The following is a 17,339-nucleotide window of genomic DNA, read 5'->3' as shown; positions in this document are numbered from 1 at the left end:
TGTAAAGAAGCGGTTTACTCATATTCTTGTCATCCGCTTTCGAGAAATTTGACAATAAATTGGTCTAGACCTCTGTGTCATCCCACACTGCCGAAAGATTTCGAGGCGTATTTCGAAGTCACCGAGATTTTGTGGAAATACCGGACGCGCCAGCAATATGGCAATGTATTACACGTAGTTCCATCTTCATTTCAGCGTTTAAACAATGAAATGCAGTTTTTACCACAGCTAACACGAGGAGATGATGGAGATAGTCATTTTTTTCACGCACACGGAGACGGAGCTTTTGGCATCTATCCGTGGTATTATAGCGCCCACCGATGCCGCAACGCGGGGCCCTTTGGTCGGCGCTCTCAGCCGGTGCCTAGCGCCAGCTGTCAAAGAAGTGAAAAATTAAGAAGCACAGCGCGTGCTCGAGGCGCAAGCTCGGCACGCGCAGTGTCGTTCTAGAAGCTAGCCACGCTGGTCGTCACAGCCGCCGCTCGGCTCACCACCATCGCCATTTTGAGTAGGGACGACGGCACGGCTCGTACAGCCGCTGTCACGTCATCTGACAGTGGTGCTACGCTATTCAAAGTTTAAAAATTGTTTTTCAAGTTCATGACATAACAGTAGGCAATAAAAACTACCTTGAAGAGCGATTATGTCCCGTTGTTTGGTCCGGGTCTCAGGAGGCTATTGGCGCATGTGAGTAACTTTCTATTTGGAGATCTGAAGCACAGTATCCTGACTGCGCATTTGAAGACCGAAGTGGAAAGCGGCGCATGTGTTGCACTTGTAATAGCACCAAAGTTGCAGTTAAAGATGTCTGGAGTATGTTCGGTGCTGCTTGAAAACAATTCGCCTAGGCGCGTTTCTTTGGATTCTTTTTATCTCCAGATAATGTGAAGCTGGCAATGTTCTAAATCTTATAGTATACTTACACTGTAAAAAATTTCCGTAATTTCACAGCAAAAACCTACATAAAATTTACGTAGACCATTCTGTTTTATGAAAAACGGCGGGATTCTACGTAAAAAAGACGGACGTGAGCTCCGTTTATGAAAAACGGCGGGATTCTACGTAAAAAAGACGGACGTGAGCTCCGTTTTCGAAATACGGAGAGCCGTCCGTAATTTCATGAGGAGGGCAACTGAACATGTTACTAGTGAAAAATGAACACGCAAAGAATATAACGAAAAGACACTGTCTACTCTCACTGCCAGTTACATATATCACCATAGATAACGCTGTTTGAACATTATTCGCGTGCGAGCATAGTAAACACACAAAAAGAAGCAGGTAGGGTTTGAGCGGTGGCGCTGCTTACTACCCCTTCATCGCGCCTACACGCTGGGTTGGATTCCTCCAGCACAAACAACTGTACGAGTACTCGCTAATGGCGGACGGTGGAGGTGGTGTTCCTGTCGCATTTGTGATTTCACACTAAATAGGAAGGAATCGGCGCTGGATTGTTACACAAGTAAGTGATTTAAGTGTCCTTTTTTCGTTGTTGGTGCACGTCGCGCGTGCGAAATGCTCCGCGATGGCCGGTGATGGGCTCAATTGTGTTGTCTGAGCACGCTCTTTAACGAGATTCCTTGGCCATGAGGATTGACAAAGCGACATTGCGAGTCTGTGATAAAGGGGTGTTTCATTTGCTGTGTTGAATGCATACTCACTACAACTGAGACGTGTAGGCAATATTAGCGGCGTTGACGCCTCTAGTAGCTCCTTTGTCGTCTAATGTGGCCGCTGGTTTACGGACGTTAGCATTCCAGTTAGTACTGTGTTGTGCTGTGTTCTCGGCGTTCCAAAATTAAGTGAAGGCGTTGTACCCGTTAGTATCTCTCTCGACGCGCTGCAACGTTATGTTACCAATATTCGGTGACGCACTACATCACAGTGAAATTTTTAGCCATTATTATAAGCTTCGGACGCAGTGCCTTGGCTGGGCGTGCATAATCGCAGTGTTCACGCCCGGGATTGGAAGATTGCTCATGTATGAAGACCTCATTGAGCATGTTCGATGTGCATGCCCCTTCATTACAATCAAATGACGGTGGAGCGTGCTTACTGCCATAACCTTGTGCCACCTGCAGTGGTAGGGAACACGGGTGTCATACGGTGCCCTTTCGTTTGTAGTAGAGCCCGAGCAATCGTGCACGATCGCAATTGAAAGTTGTCCGTGTGATACCCGTTAAGAGTCATTGCAAAGGAAATGGATTATTTTCTACCTGGCAATCTGTATTCGTTTTTTTTTACAGCTACCAGGCTGACGATTAACGTTCTGACGCAGTACGTCAGCATATCACGTATTCTGGGAGGGAGGATTGCCGCTTAAGTTCTGCCCATATGCGGCCGTAATTGTAAAACAAATGCATGCGAAAAGTATTCTTTAACTTAACCTTGACATAGAATAGTGGTGGCCAAACGTGCATTACGGACATTCCAAAGTTATATATATTACTAACAAGTGTAAAAACAAACCAAACTATATGTCAACACTGATGTTGAAGGGAAGTTCACACTTACTGTCTCGAGTTGCATAGACTAATTTTCAGCTTACACGCATCATTGCAATAATTATAAAATGCGTGCATGTGTTGTAAGTTATGCAGGGCAAAATTTTTGTCAGCTCATTTTTCTAATAGAAAGTGCTTCATAAAGCTTTTTTTGCAAGAAGTTAAACGAGGCCATTAGCACTTTATAAAATACTGTGAGCTATCTCACAGCAATAACAGTAATTCAGTGACAAGCTTATATGCAATAGTGTAATTGTATATAAAAATGTTTGTGCTTTGCTTTGGATGACCGGTCAGAAAGTAACTGATATCAGTATTTCATTTGCAGCTGTTGCACCAGTGAAGGATGTCTGTGTGCCGCCTTGCATTCAGTTTCTCAGTCATGGGGGCCTGCTTGCAACACCAGTGGTAATGCAGTCTTGCATTGTGCTATTTGTTCTGGTAAGCTGTGCCATTCTATCGTATATCAGTCATGCATATGCAGTCCTAATGGACATTGACTGCAAATGTTGGTTGAATGACAATGCCTATACAAGTATAATAATTCTTGCAGATGTATCCAAAAGATAAATGATGTTTTGTTCTTCCTGGGGCAACCAATTGGTTCAGCATGAGGACGTCGACTTGAAAGTTGGATTGTTTCATACTTGTCTCGGTTGCACATGAGTTGTGTTCAAAAAACACTAATAGCACCAGATTTCGGGATATGAGGTAACAGATAAAACATGCACCAATAAAAATTCTTCGTTTAGTTTGCCTCTATGAGTATGCAAAAACACCTGCATACTGACCTCTAACACTGTCATGCATGGGCTCCATGGTAACTAAGTGTAGCCACTGCTCAGCTTACTATAATAGGTGAAGATGCCTCGATGGATTTGCGTGTGACATTGGAAGGTATCATAACAAGGTAAAATATAGCTTCAGCACACAGCTGTGTCACGTGGTCAGATGACCAAAATATATGAATATTTTGAAGGGAATGAACAGCACTACTGCCAGAATGAAGTGAAGGTGAAGGGCACAGCAACACATTCTCTTTATCCTGTCTATGGCACCATTCAGTTCCTTCCTACACATGCACCAACCAGCCCAGTTCAGAACGCTCTAGCAGTTCATCTGAAATACCTTAATTTGTCTAGAAGATTAAGTGTATACACACTAGCATAAGTGGGGGCTATTCTGCGAGTTTTGTATGTTTTGAACATGTGCCATGAGGATTTTTCATTGCTCAAAACTTGATATACAACTGCACAAAGCAGCATCAATAGCTACGTTGCTTCCCCATCTTGTGTCGAGGGTCTGTGCGTGTTTCCTAAGATAGTCCTTGTGTCGTCATCCTGTTTGTCCTACATAATTGCTGCTGCAGGGCAGTAGGATGTTGTAAACAGCACCAACTGCACTTCCTATGATCTCCAGCACATACTTCTTGATGCAAACTTCTTGTCTTGACCTGGTCCGGTTGACATTTTCGTACCTGACCAGTTTGTTGGCCCTGAAAATAAAAAGGTAGTTCCAACTCTCCCTAGCAATTTGCTTGAATTCACAGCTTCCTTTGTGTACCTATTGTATAGCAGTGATAGGCCTTGGCTTCCTTGAAGTACTCCGACTGGAGACTTCACCTATGTTCAGCTCCGTTAAATGCTTCTTGGCAACGCATGGCGAAAGGCAGTGCGAACACACTGTTAAAAGCAACCATACTTGGGTCTTGAAGCTCCCCTCCACTTCGTGGTAGTGCCCTTGTGTTCCTGTAGCAACAACACGCTTCAGTGTTCAAGTGCGCTAATAGGAAAGGCCAAGACACTTTTGAGTGTGGGGCATAGATCTGGCACGATGCTCACCACAGAAAACCTTCAAGCCAGATATTGGAGCTTGCCTTCCAGCAGTTTTACTTCTATGAGCACACCTGGCACTGTGGAGGAGACATTAAAAAATGGCTGAACTCCTTGAGTAGCCTTGCGTGGTAACTTCTCAGACAAAAACACTGTCAGGTAACCGTAAAACTCTAGCTAATGTGGGCACCAGTGTAGTAAAGTTATTTTGCTTCATTGGCAACTTTCTCCTCTATATTAGGTGAAGTAAGGCTACTAAATGGGTAGAGTGATTTTCTTCCTGTCTTCTCTGCAGTGCTAGATGAGTTCACGTACGGGGAAGAACTACCACTAGACAGTGATCTTCCATATCTGGACCGCAGGGTTTTCTTTGGTTAGTGTTATGTATGCTGGAGCTATGCTCAATGTTTGGAGGAGGGTATTCTGCCTTCTGCATCGGCACACTCTTTCGCTGTGAAGCTCATCACAGGAACACCAAAAGGCGTCCTCAAGAAATCGAGGCATCACCAAGTGGAGGAGAGCTTCTGAACCCATGTCTAACATTTCCTTAAAGTGTGGTGGGCACTGTTATATCATATTCACAAGGTCCGTCATAATGTCAAAGAGACTGTTGGGAAAGCTGGAACTTTCCTTTTATTTTTCACGTCGAGCAATCGGGGTACATTGTGCGAAAAGGGTGACTCGGATCTAGCCTTGACGCAAAGTGTAGCAAAAGGCAGAACAGCAGTTCATCAACTGTGCGGTTGTTTACATTATCCCGCTATCCAGCAGCTGCAACTACGCAGGACAACAAGCCTAGTATATATATGTTTGTCTTTAAACAAAATTCTTTGCCTGTATTCATGTTGTCTAGCCTTCTCCCGTCTTTTCGTGCTGTCCCCAAGTAATCGCATAGGTACACTCTTACATAACTTGCAATTATAAGATTCATGCTTGGGAATATAATCGGAAACTGTGCCATATGGATGACATAATTCATTACACGTGGTGTTAAAGTGGCTGTGCAGTCTGGGTAGGGGCTTCAAATCTGCTTGTTATAGCAATTCATAAGTTGCTTCCAAAACTTTAGATACAAAGATTCAAGCTATGTCTGTGAAAACAGTGCATCATGTTACAAGGAACTGTTAGAACACTCATGGGAAATAGCTCGGTATTGCGAGAGGTTGTAGAAACCTGCTTCAACTTGCTTTCTACAGCACTTTATAAAGATGCTTTTTTAACTCCCGCATCTGTCGTGTTGTCTCATCACAAAACTGTAAACAAATATGAGTATTATGCCTTGAATTTCAGTAAAGATTACATGAATATGATTAATCCTTTCCGACGCTATGCACACAATTCAATACACCAAGATAGTGCATTAATAGCAATGGCATTGATTAAAGTAAGGATATTTAAAATGTGTCCCGTACATCTTCAAACTCTTCTAATTGAAATAGTGCTGCATGTTTGAATTACACAGGCAAATTGTTTTAGTAAAGGAAGTATGCAGGTAGATGGTTGGGTACTTTGCTTGGTGTATGTAATTGTATGTATGTCACTTCTTTCATCGTTTTTCACAGTGTGTTGCACCAGTCCTAATTTTCGAATGGCTGGATAGGTGCTATTCAAGCCTGGTAGACATCAAATAGTTGATGTTTGCAAATCTGATGTACTTGCACTGAGTTTTTGCATGGAGTGCACATTCCATAAACTTGACAAACTCACTAAAGAACTGAAAACTCCTAATCTATTGTACTTCTGTAAGCATTTTATGAATATGAAGATGTAAGAAATGCGGTGAAGCTAAGTTTTCAATCAACACAACTAATTGGCATGTGAAAGGGTTAAGGAAAGAGGCTCCTTGAAACAATTTCTCGAAACATTGCAACATACCACCTGAGGGTCTCCAAGCTTAACCTCTTACTACTGTTTTGCAAATCACAATATTGACTGAATGCAATATTTTTCTGACCATGATTTTCATGTAATGTAAAGAAAGTTAACACGCCTAGTCTTACATGAAGATAAATTCGAAATCATTTATTTATAGCACTCACTTAGCAGCAGTTCTGAACTTTTCTTTATCAGTATAGTACTTGTGATTCACCTTTGTATTGCTGAGTACAGTTAGAGATATGGTTAGTTTACTAGAAAGGATCCCGAATTTTCCACCTTCTGATTATAGCTTAGACCGTCACTTGTACTTCACAAGGAGTGGACTGTGGTAGCTAGGAAATATAGTTTTCCTGAGAATTTCCATGCATGCAATTTTGATTCTGTCTGCTAGCATGTTTGTATTACAGCATGAATTTCATAGATTAGAGGCTCCATGAAGGTACATTCTGTCGTTGAATGTCTATGAGATGGTTAAGCAGGTTGACTGTATCTAGTTACAACTCCTCATGTCCTGTGGCAGTTACGTTTGTGTGGTTTGGTGCTGTCAGTGTAAGCTTAACATTTCTTTCCTTCTCCCAGGAAGGACACAAGCATTGAGGAGCCATTTGACCTGCCACTACACTGATACAGTATTTGGTAGGTTCTATTACAGGTTTTCTTTCGTGTAGTAGTACCTGCTATAATTCTGTATAACGTGTTCAGACCTTTAGTCAGCAGGCTGTTTGACAACAGGTATTTACAAATGAATAACTAACAAGATTTTCAAGGTCATTAGTGATACAATCGTTGCACACTGCTGCATTTTTCTGCAAATTAATTGATGAGCCATCCAGCAAGTGCTGCTCTCCTGCCTTAATGCACAAACCTTCAAATACTGTTAACCCTATATCACAAGTGTACAGCAAATGGAGATGACTGTTCACAGCGACAAGTTCGTAATGTTTACTTACATGCAAAAGGGAGTCAAACGTCAGGTACACATTTGAAGTTTTCCAAAACGAGTTCGTCATCATAGTGCATAAATGAACAAGTAACTTAGCGCAATAAAAATACACAGGCACAAGAAAGGGAGACAAAGACAAGCGCTTGGTGACTCAGAAGTGTGTGACATATATGTTCCAACCAATTATTATTTTCTAAATTTTCTTCTACTGATCCAGGATTCCTGTGACTACTTGCCTTAGGTAACATACTCTGTTGCTTTCTTGCCCTAGAAAACATAACTAGTGCCTTCTTGCAGCCCTTTAAACTGGCAACATCTTCACCACCGACAGTAGAGCATGTTCAGATAAATTCAACTAGACATGCCTGGTGACCACTTAATTTTGGTGAACAAATTTTATTTTGTGCCCGAGCCTGACGACAATGAAATCAATGATATCTTCTATTTTGTTGTAGCGCAAGCTGAACGACAAGGACAACAGAAAGGCAAATTTGAGGCACAGCCAGCGCTAACGTTCAACAACAGATTCGTTTCCAGTTCTCATCACTATATATACCCTGAAAACGTCATACAACACGTGTAAAAGCTCGGTAAACATGAACTAAAAAAAAACGGGAACCACACGCATGCAGTTTTTTAGCCACATAGATTGACAGACATGTAGACGTTTAACGCGAACAAAGATCGCATCATCTTCCACCTGCTTCTACTCATGATAACTGTTTTTTTTAATCTAGGTTTGCGCTTGCATCTTTGGCAATGAAGGGCAAGAAAACCATCAGCAGCCAGGTATTTACTTTGTTATTGTGTTCTCGTAGCCTGTCATTTACACATCTACCAGTTTGACCAATGTAGGACCGTCCACACTCAAAGGAATGTCGTATAAAACACACGTGATGCAATCAATGAATTTGTTTTTATGTTCATTTTCGCATGCAGTATCCGCAATTCTTTCTGGCTTTGTCTTCCTACACAGGCTCCCCAATTTATTAGGAGCTGAAAAAACTATGTTGATATCAGACCTTCCAGCAATCTTTATTCTGTGGGAGAAACTATGTATGTAGGGGATGACAGCAACCTTTCTTTTCTTTATGTCGGTGTTTGTACCATTCACTTGCTCGGAACCTTTTTTCACTTGGCTCGGTTAACCAGCGCCGCTTAAACGTGAGACTTGCCATCTGAAGCTATTGTGCATTAGGTGCCGGCATGGCTTCTTGAGCGCTTCACTGAAACACACCTTCATGATTCCCCCTCTTCAAGTTTTGTATGCACGGAATGAAATGGTAAAAGTGGCTTACTTGCCCAAATGGTAAAAGTGGCTTACTTGCCCTAGGTTCTTAACCCCAGCAGGTTTTGTTATCGGTGAGCACAAAATTAATGTGAAGGAATCCAAACTTCCCGTCACATGCCTATCCTGCGCCTAATGCACGATTGCTTCGAACGGCAAGTCTCACGTTTAAGCGGCTTTGTTAACCCGAGCCACGTGCTCATGTCAGTCGCAGCAGGACTGCTTAAAAAGGCACAGCAAAAAGGTTCTGAGCAGGTATATGGTACAAGTACCGATATAAAGAAAAAGATTGCTGCCATGCCCTACATACAAAGTTTCTCCCACAGATTAAAGATTGCTGGAAGGAGTGACATCAATGTTGTTTTTTCGACGCCTACTAAATTAATGAGCCTGTGTGGGAAGTCAAGGCCAGAAAGAATTTTGGATACTGCATGCGAGAAGGAACATAAAAGCAAATTCATTGATTATATCGCGTGTGTTGTATACCGCATTCCTCTTGGGTGTGGAGGGTCCTACATTGGCCAAACTGTTAGATGTATAAATGACAGGCTATGAGAACACAATGACAAATTAAATACCCTGGCTGCTGACGGTTTTCTTGCCCTTCATTGCCAAAGATAAGTGCAAACCTAGATTCAAAAAAGCAGTCATCATGAATAGAAGCAGGTGCAAGATAATGTGCTGAACTATAGACACTAGAAACATATCAATATTTGGTGACACATCAGTAAGCCTTCAATTTCATTATCCTCGAAAGAGCTTGATTATCTTTGTTCGCGTTAAACGTGTACATGTGTCAATCTGTGTGGCTTAAAAAACTGCATGCGTGTGGTTCCTGGTTTTCTTTAGTTCCTGTTTACCGTGCCTTCACACGTGTTGTATGACGTTTTGAGAGTATATATAGTGACGAGAACAGGAAATAAATCTGATGTTGGAAGTTAACACTGTGTGCATGTCAAATGTGCCTTTCTGTTGTACCTGTTGTTCAGCCTTGCGCTGCAATAAAATAAAAGATGCCATACAAACAAGCCCCTATAGCTACCCTCATTGTTAGTTTCGCAAGAAAAAGAATTGCCTTTGAAAATAAAATATAGAAGCACCTGTTCAGTTGGAAGCATTTTTTTCTGGATTCTGCCAAATCCGTATTTTGATTAATCCCAAAGAAAAAGTGTTGTGGCTATGGCTCTAAGAATATTTTGGCACAGACTGCAGGCAAATAGCATGAATTCCAACTAATTACCACGGAGTATCCCTGCTACGATATAAAGTAAAACTTTGAAAACACATCATTGCACATGTTTTAAGTTCAGTGTGTTTTTCTCTGCATCTATTAACAGCACGGAATTTGGCCATCCTGTTGCCATTGAAGTCACAGACATTTGGGCAAATAGCTCTGCCCTCGTTGACTCTCAAAATCCACGAGAAGCGCTCATATTTGGACATTGCTTTAGTTTGAGCTTTACTTTAAAATTTCTTTAGGAGAGGCGGAATTCCCAAATTAAGCACGTCACCCAAGTAATGCTGTCTGGAACGACATGTTGCATTATTTGTTTGGTTCTGGGGTTGCCAGTCAAGGAATGGACAGAATAAACGGTACTGCCTGTAGCTGCCACATATGGGGTCCATGTGTACTTGTTGCAGGTTCATTTACGTCACGAAAGTGCTACAGGTTACTTCGAAAAGCACAGACTGACAAAACGGCAAATTTTTGGGGGAACACAGCGACTTATGTGGATTGACCTTGGGTGGTGTGTCTATAATTATAACTTTTTAAGGGGGTGGAGATAGTATGTTGACGCACTGACGACCATAACTTTCAATTATCATTGCTTAAGTAAAAAGTATATTGCACATTGATACTTTCATGACAAAAACGAACCAAATCTGAAAGAGGCTGAAAGGCACACATGTTGTATTGCAAGGCATGCTTTCTTCATATTGTTGCTAATTTATAAGCTGGTCATCTGGACAGTACCTCTGGCTTGGTTGTTTTGCATCGGAATTGTACAACATGAGTGGTTTGAGCTCGTTTTAAGAGTGCTTCATTGTTTTGGGAAAACAGTGGAATCTGCAAGGTTTTCTATTAGAGCAGTGAAAGTTGAAAGCCATGGTCCGCAGTATGGTGGGGGTCGTGGTAGCTCTACCTACATGCAGAAAATGTAATCTCTGACTGTCAATGTGCACATTGCCTGTTCCAAGTGAGCCATCAAATAACTTGGGTAGATTTCATCTGAAGTTTTTCATGTTATAAGGCTAGGAACATATACTAACAAGGCAGAGTATGACATTTTTTTAGAGCACTGGTAGTTACATTTGTGACTTGGAAATCATTTATTGTTGATGTATCTGACTAAAAACGGTGATGATGGTGGTACAGTAAACCTTGTTACAAGAGGCACCCAAGGGACTCGGGAAACATGTCTCTTGTAACCAAGGTCTCTTGTAACCAAAATTCTAAAAACACTGAGGAGTCGAACTAGACCACTTTATTATACATGAGCACCAAAGTGTGTTTAAACTCATCTTTGATGCGAACAGAGCTGTCTCATGGAAACATGGCTATGGCTCCGGAGTTTGATTACCGGCATACAAAGTGACCAGCACCGTATACGCTGTGACAGAAATCCAACTCAATGGTACTCTGTCACAGAGTCGGTGTGGGAGCGCGACGATTATAGAAGCATAATGGCAGAAAATTCAGTGAAATTGGTAGTCTCAACCATGTGAGGAATGACAGCCGGCTGCGGAACAAAACAAAATAGAGCCAAGGGAGTGAAAATTGCAGCGCATACCGGTTAGTACGACGTTAGCCACATTACGTGAGCGTGTCTGGGTTGTGTCTTATAAATAGTGAAGAATTTGCTCTAGGGACATAAAAAAAGTTGTCCTTAGTAACCGAGTGTCTCTTGTAACCATGTCTCTTGTATGCAATGTTGTTAACATGGCAAACATAGGAAAACCAGCAAAACCATTTTGAAATGTCTCTCATAACCGAGTGTCTCTTGTAACGAGATTTTACTACTAATAAAGAGTCTTAATTGATTGTTTTTTTTTCCTTTTCAGGCAAAGGCAGGAGGCATCTGCAAGCAACCAGTCATTCCGATTCTCAACCAATCCTTCTAGTCAGCCGATTTCTAGTGTCTTATCTTGCAAGTTTTTTTCAGTAAAGCACAATAAACACGCAGTTTCGTTCAGATTCAGGTGGCTTGTTGCTTTTTGGGCACGAATTTGTATGTATGCTTTGTACACGTCATGTACAGAACTCAAATGCAACATGGCAACACTGACACGAAGATGAAGCGGTGTAGAAGAAAGTTACACAAGGAGGAAACGTGCACACACAGCATTTTCAGTGTGGTGTATGTCCACTTATGTGCATTGATTTCTGCCCCATTTCAAGCTATATCTGATGTGAGTTAGCCATGTTGTAATGTACAACTTGGTATAACTTATTTCAATGAAACAAACAATTTTCTCATTTGCTGGAGATATACACCTGCATCATCATTTACAAAACAAATTTTGCACCTGTTGATACGAAGCAAGATAAAGCTGAACAAGTTCGTACGTATTCATGGTACAGGCACACAAGCATAGAAGACATGGACACAAGAAGAACAAAAATAAAGGTGTTTCTGTCTTCCTTTCTGTTCTTTTTGTGTGTTTTATGTGCATACCTTTCCTGAGTACGGTCTGTCCGTTTTTAATTGGGAAAGTACGGTGCTCAAGTTACAGAATTTCCGTTCTACGGAGCTCACCGTTTTGTATTTGCAAAATACAGACAATTCCGTGATCACAACTACGGAAATAACCATTTTCCATTCGACGGAAATCACCGTTTTCCATTCGACGGAACTCTCCGTTTTCCATTCGACGGAAATCACCGTTTTCCATTTGACGGAACTCTCCGTTTTCCATTCAACGGAAAAAATTTTTACAGACTATCCGTTTGACGGAAACGCTGTTTTTCATTTACGGAAAAGTGTCCGGCAACGTTTTACCTTCAACTTTCACCGTAAACTGAAGAAATTTTTTTTACAGTGTAGTTCGATGTGAGATTTAAATTGCTCACTTTATTTCGCCGCAGGATTATCCGACACCATATGTTAATTAAAAAAATATCACAGTTTCGCAATAAGGGCGAAGCAATGAATGCGATAGCAACACAGCAATGTCATACGAAGTAAGGTGAGCGGCTTTCATAGCAATATGAATTGTAGTAAACATGAGCTGATTAAGTAAGCAGGTGTCCTGCGGCGTAAGTAGACCGACATGAAGAGAGACTCGATGACCACGAGAAGGCGCGTGTGAAACGGTGGTGTTGATGAGAAGCGCTTCCAGTGGGCAGCGCGTGCGAAGGGACACACCTGTAGCGCTGCACTGCCGATCCGGGCAGCATTGCATGTGTAGCGTGCGTTGGAAAATGTGGCCCGACTATTACGAACTGAATGAACAAGCGTGGTGTGAGCGCGCACAAACACGAAGAGATCACACTGAATGACAGCAGACAACGACTGACAAAACGCTGGCAGCAAGCATACCCCGCAGCGGGCGAAGGTACATGCGGTCTATCGCTTCAACGGAAACTGAGCGGCGAATGCACGGCGCATAAAGATCAGAGCCGTGTGGAGATAAGAGACGGTGCGAGCGAGCGACGAGCGCGGTTGTTGGCAGTGAAGTGCGCCCCCCCCCCCCCCTTGCTCCCTCCGGCGCTGGCTTCCTGCTTCCTTGCTTGCGCGTGGGAGATTGAGTGCGTTCGCTCTCCGTGATAGCGCGCGTCCCCGCACGCTTCCGCTCGGGCATACGGCGCGCGGCGAAGATTTTATCTATAGGGAACCTCACGGCGACGGCGACGACGACGGCGACGCCGATGGCAGAAATCCGGTTGAAGTGTCCATATAATTGCTATCGCAATAAAATCAAATGTAACGTTAATGTAACGACACGTTCCAATGTTAGAAATGTAACTAGAACGCGTTCCATTCGCATTAAAGTAACTTGTAATTTGAACTCGTTCCAAGATTGCGAAGGAACGAGGAACGAGCTTTAGTTTCTGTTTTAGAGGAACGTGTACAACACTGCTTTGGGGAAATGTTTTATTGCGATAGCAATTATATGGGAACTCAAAAGCAGATTTCTGCCGTCGTCGTCGCCGTCGCCGTGAGCTTCCGTATGACGTCAATGGAGATGAAATCGTCGCCGCGTGCCGAACGCTGTATGTGCGAGTGAAAGGGCGCGAGGGGCGCGCGCTTTCACGGGGAGTGAACGCGCAGTGGAGAACAAACGCCCGTTCTGCGCCGTGCTCCCTTAAGGGCTGCAGAAGTAGGCGTCTCTTTCCTCCTTTACAATCACCATATATGTAGAGCAAACGTGCCTTCTTCCGACGCGCGAGAAGCCATGGGGGAGGGGGGGGGGAGGGAGGCGACGTTTAGCTGCGGCACCAAGTGCCTATTTATATCAGAGGCTCCGGCAACAGTCACCAACGCCGCACGTATTTTGAGCGAACGCGGGCAAAACGCCGATGGCGTCGACAACAGTTCTGCGTGTTGCCGGTGCTGCTGCATGTCCAAGTTTATTGACCCTTTTCGCGGAGCATTTTGCTCTAGAGGAACGAGATGGCGCTTTCCGCGGCGCGCCATACGTTGCCTCAGCGAATGCGCACGAATACGAAACCATTACGGCGTCTACCCTGCTACTGTGCGATCAGCTGCCGAAAATGCAACTGGGTGTGCGCTAATGCACTGTGCCCAATTCATACTGCAAAATGTGTAACGATAAAGGGAAGACGTGTGCGGTAGTTCGCTGCAAAAATAGTGATTCACATATTAATGAATGGAATCAACCTGTGTCGCAGCTGCTGCATAAGGACTGCCTGTGTTGGCGCCCTTCGCGATGCACGGCTTTCCTCAAGGATAAAGAAATATAATTCATCCACCTGCGCTGTATAGCTAACCTCCAAAGAAAGGACTTCAATTTCGGAACATCGGCACTTGGGAGTGAGTACCGCTCGTTACAAAATGAAGTAGTGCCACTTACTGGGATTGTAAGTTTCCCGCACGTTATCTACACACATCCACCCTTACTCGTACGAAAACTTACGCCCACCCTATCGCCAACGTGTGAGTGAATAGGCGCACACTTGAATCAATGTGCCGGAGCATGAATGACGGCGACTACACCGACAAGACACGAATGCTGGAAGCTGAATGTTTCGTGACGGTCCACAGAGTAAGCGAGGGACTAGCGATAATACGTCTTTGCTACGGGCTACCACAAAGTACAGAACATTTAAATTCCAAGCTTTGTGCGCAGCAAGAACACATTTATCGCAGCAGAGCATACCCGCGAGTGATTATGCTGAAAATAAACAATCAGATAGTGGCCGCACCGAGGAAGTTTACTGAGTCAGAAATATGACAAGCCACTGGTTCAAAATGTTTGCCAAATAAAGAACGCAGAGCACACTGATCCCGATTTAATTTATAAGCGGAAAGTTTGGACAGCTTGGAATACATTTCTAGCCCCGCTTTTAGTACAAGCAGCGTATACGCTGCTCACGCCGTTTGGACAAGGTGTAATGAGCTCTGAAAGCACTTACATGTCCTCTAAAGCTGTGGCCAAAGCTTCGTGTCGTCCACACAGTCACCGTCTACGATATGCGTCAATTAGAGGTTTGCTGCGCCGCACCGGCGTCACGCGCTTGCATTGTAAACACGGAGGCAGCGGCGGCAGCTGAGGCAAGCCATGGACGCGTCACCACGAGATCAAACATGGCAGCGCCCACGGGAGCGCCGCGAAAAGGGTCAATACAGCTGATAAAGCTAATATCATTACTCCGTATAGCTCGCTACAAATTTGCTATCGCAATTGATGCTTCGCCTTTCAGGTGAAACTGCGACAACTTTTTTTACGCACGTTCCGCCTCCGTGCAATTTCTCCCCTGCGTTCTAACGGCGCCCCGGTGAAGCCAAATGAAAACGCGTTAAACGTCTGAACGCACTCGCTCGGCCACGAGTTCATAACTCGAAGGAGCGCTCCGCGGCGTTCAATTGGACATAAATACAAGGGGTCAGGCAAGGAGACACAATCGCTCCAATACCATTAACTGCATGCTTAGAAGATGTATTCAAGCTCTTAGACTGGGAAGGCTTAGGAGGGAGAATCAACGGCGAATATCTCAGCAACCTTCGGTTTGCAGATAACATTGTCCTATTCAGCAACAATGGGTACGAACTACAACAAATGATTGAGGACCTTAACCGAGAAAGTGTAAGAGTGGGGTGGAAGATTAATATGCAGAAGACAAAAATAATGTCCAATAGACTGGCAAGGGAAAAGAATTCAGGATCGCCAGTCAGCCTCTAGAGTCTCTAAACGAGTACGTTCTTCTTTTTAATCTTCTCTTGTTTTCTAATCTTTTCTGCCCTTTCCCCATCCCCCTGTGTAGAGTAGCCAACCGGACTCTTAACCTGGTTAACCTCTCTGTCTTTCACCTCTTATTTTCCTTCCTTCCTTTATCTAGGTCGATTACTCACAAGGGACCCTGATCACGAGAAAGAAATTTATAGAAGAATAAAATTGGGCTGGAGTGCATACGGTAGGCATTCCCAAATCCTGACTGGGAGATTACGACTGTCGTTGAGAAGAAAAGTTACAGGCCTGCGCGGCACACGCTGCGCAGTCACAGCGTAAGATGGTGGAGCAGCTTAAGAGTGGCAATTTCGGCACCACGCACAACAGGGTCTTCGCAGCAAAGTCTCTTTGCCTCGTTTTGACGAGACCGATCTCAACTGTCCGCCTGGCGTCGACGGCGAGCTGCGTTTTTTAATGCTCTCTGCACTGCAGTCTGCGGAGCCCGATGATGCTTGCTTGTAGCCGCGCACGTAGCTCTACGATTCGTTTCTTCAGCAGCGGTTCGTATCTTGCGAGGAGACGCCATAACGTGTACCGAAGGGGTACCGACAATATGTTGCGCAGATCTCACATCGGAATCGCGTTTATTGCGCGCCTCGTCTGAATCGCATCTCGTCGGATTTTGCAAGCGCCTCAACTAGATGGCGCCACCATACTGGCGGAGGCTCGGGTCGTCTGCGCCTGCGCGCCAGCCTAGGGCCCTTTTTTAGGGCCTTTTTGTGATGCTGATAGAAGCGCTTGCGTGGCTCAGTGGTAAAGTATCCGACTCCCACGCCGCGGGCCTGGATTCGATCCCGCGGAGACCGGGTACTTTTTTTTCGCATTTCGGGCGATAGCGGTTACGCGGCGGTGGTGGCGGCGGACAACAACGCGAACCGAAACGGCTATTAGAATGAGCCCATAACAGCTTACGCTGTAAAATTTTATAATCATTGCATTCTACCGGCGCTAACAAATGAGGCAGAAACTTGAAGGTTTAACAAAGCTCGAGAACAAGTTAAGAACCGCACAAAGAGCGATGGAACGAAAAAAAAAAATGTCGCAGTTTCACCCGAAAGGCGAAACATCAATGGCGATAGCAACTTAGTAGAGAGCTTTACGGAGTAACGATAGTAGTTTTATCAGCTGTATAAACTTGGACATGCAGCAGCACCCGCAACGCGCAGAACTGTTGTCGACGCCGTCGCCGTTTTGCCTGCGTTCGCACCGAACACGCGCGGCGTTGGTGACTGTTGCCAGGGCCTCTGGGGGCGACTCGGAGGTTTTCGACAAGATCATAACGGAAAACTCGTCGAGCAGCGTCGGAAGTCTAGCACCTTTTCGCCTCGCAACGTTTTTATATAAATACACATTTGGTGCCGCAGCTAAACATTGCCTCCCCTAAATCCCTCCCTCCCTCGCGTCCCCCCCACGGCCTTTCGCGCGACGGAAGTAGTCGTGTTTGCTCTATATATATGGTGATTGTAAAGGAGGAAAGAAAT

General features: G+C 44.2%; 1 long non-coding RNA gene across 1 annotated transcript; it reads left to right on the top strand.

Moving 5' to 3' along the window:
- The first annotated feature begins 1,362 nt into the window (after window positions 1-1,362).
- Window positions 1,363-11,992, top strand: LOC125945287 (uncharacterized). The gene is made up of 4 exons (XR_007466783.1): window positions 1,363-1,462; window positions 2,833-2,945; window positions 6,794-6,850; window positions 11,509-11,992. It is a non-coding gene; the product is annotated as an uncharacterized LOC125945287 (long non-coding RNA).
- Window positions 11,993-17,339: the final 5,347 nt, after the last annotated feature.

The sequence above is a fragment of the Dermacentor silvarum genome, chromosome 5, assembly GCF_013339745.2.
Source record: "Dermacentor silvarum isolate Dsil-2018 chromosome 5, BIME_Dsil_1.4, whole genome shotgun sequence".
NCBI lineage: Eukaryota > Metazoa > Arthropoda > Arachnida > Ixodida > Ixodidae > Dermacentor > Dermacentor silvarum.
The sequence above is the reverse complement of the archived record's forward strand: the minus strand, read 5'-3'. Positions and strand labels throughout refer to the sequence as shown.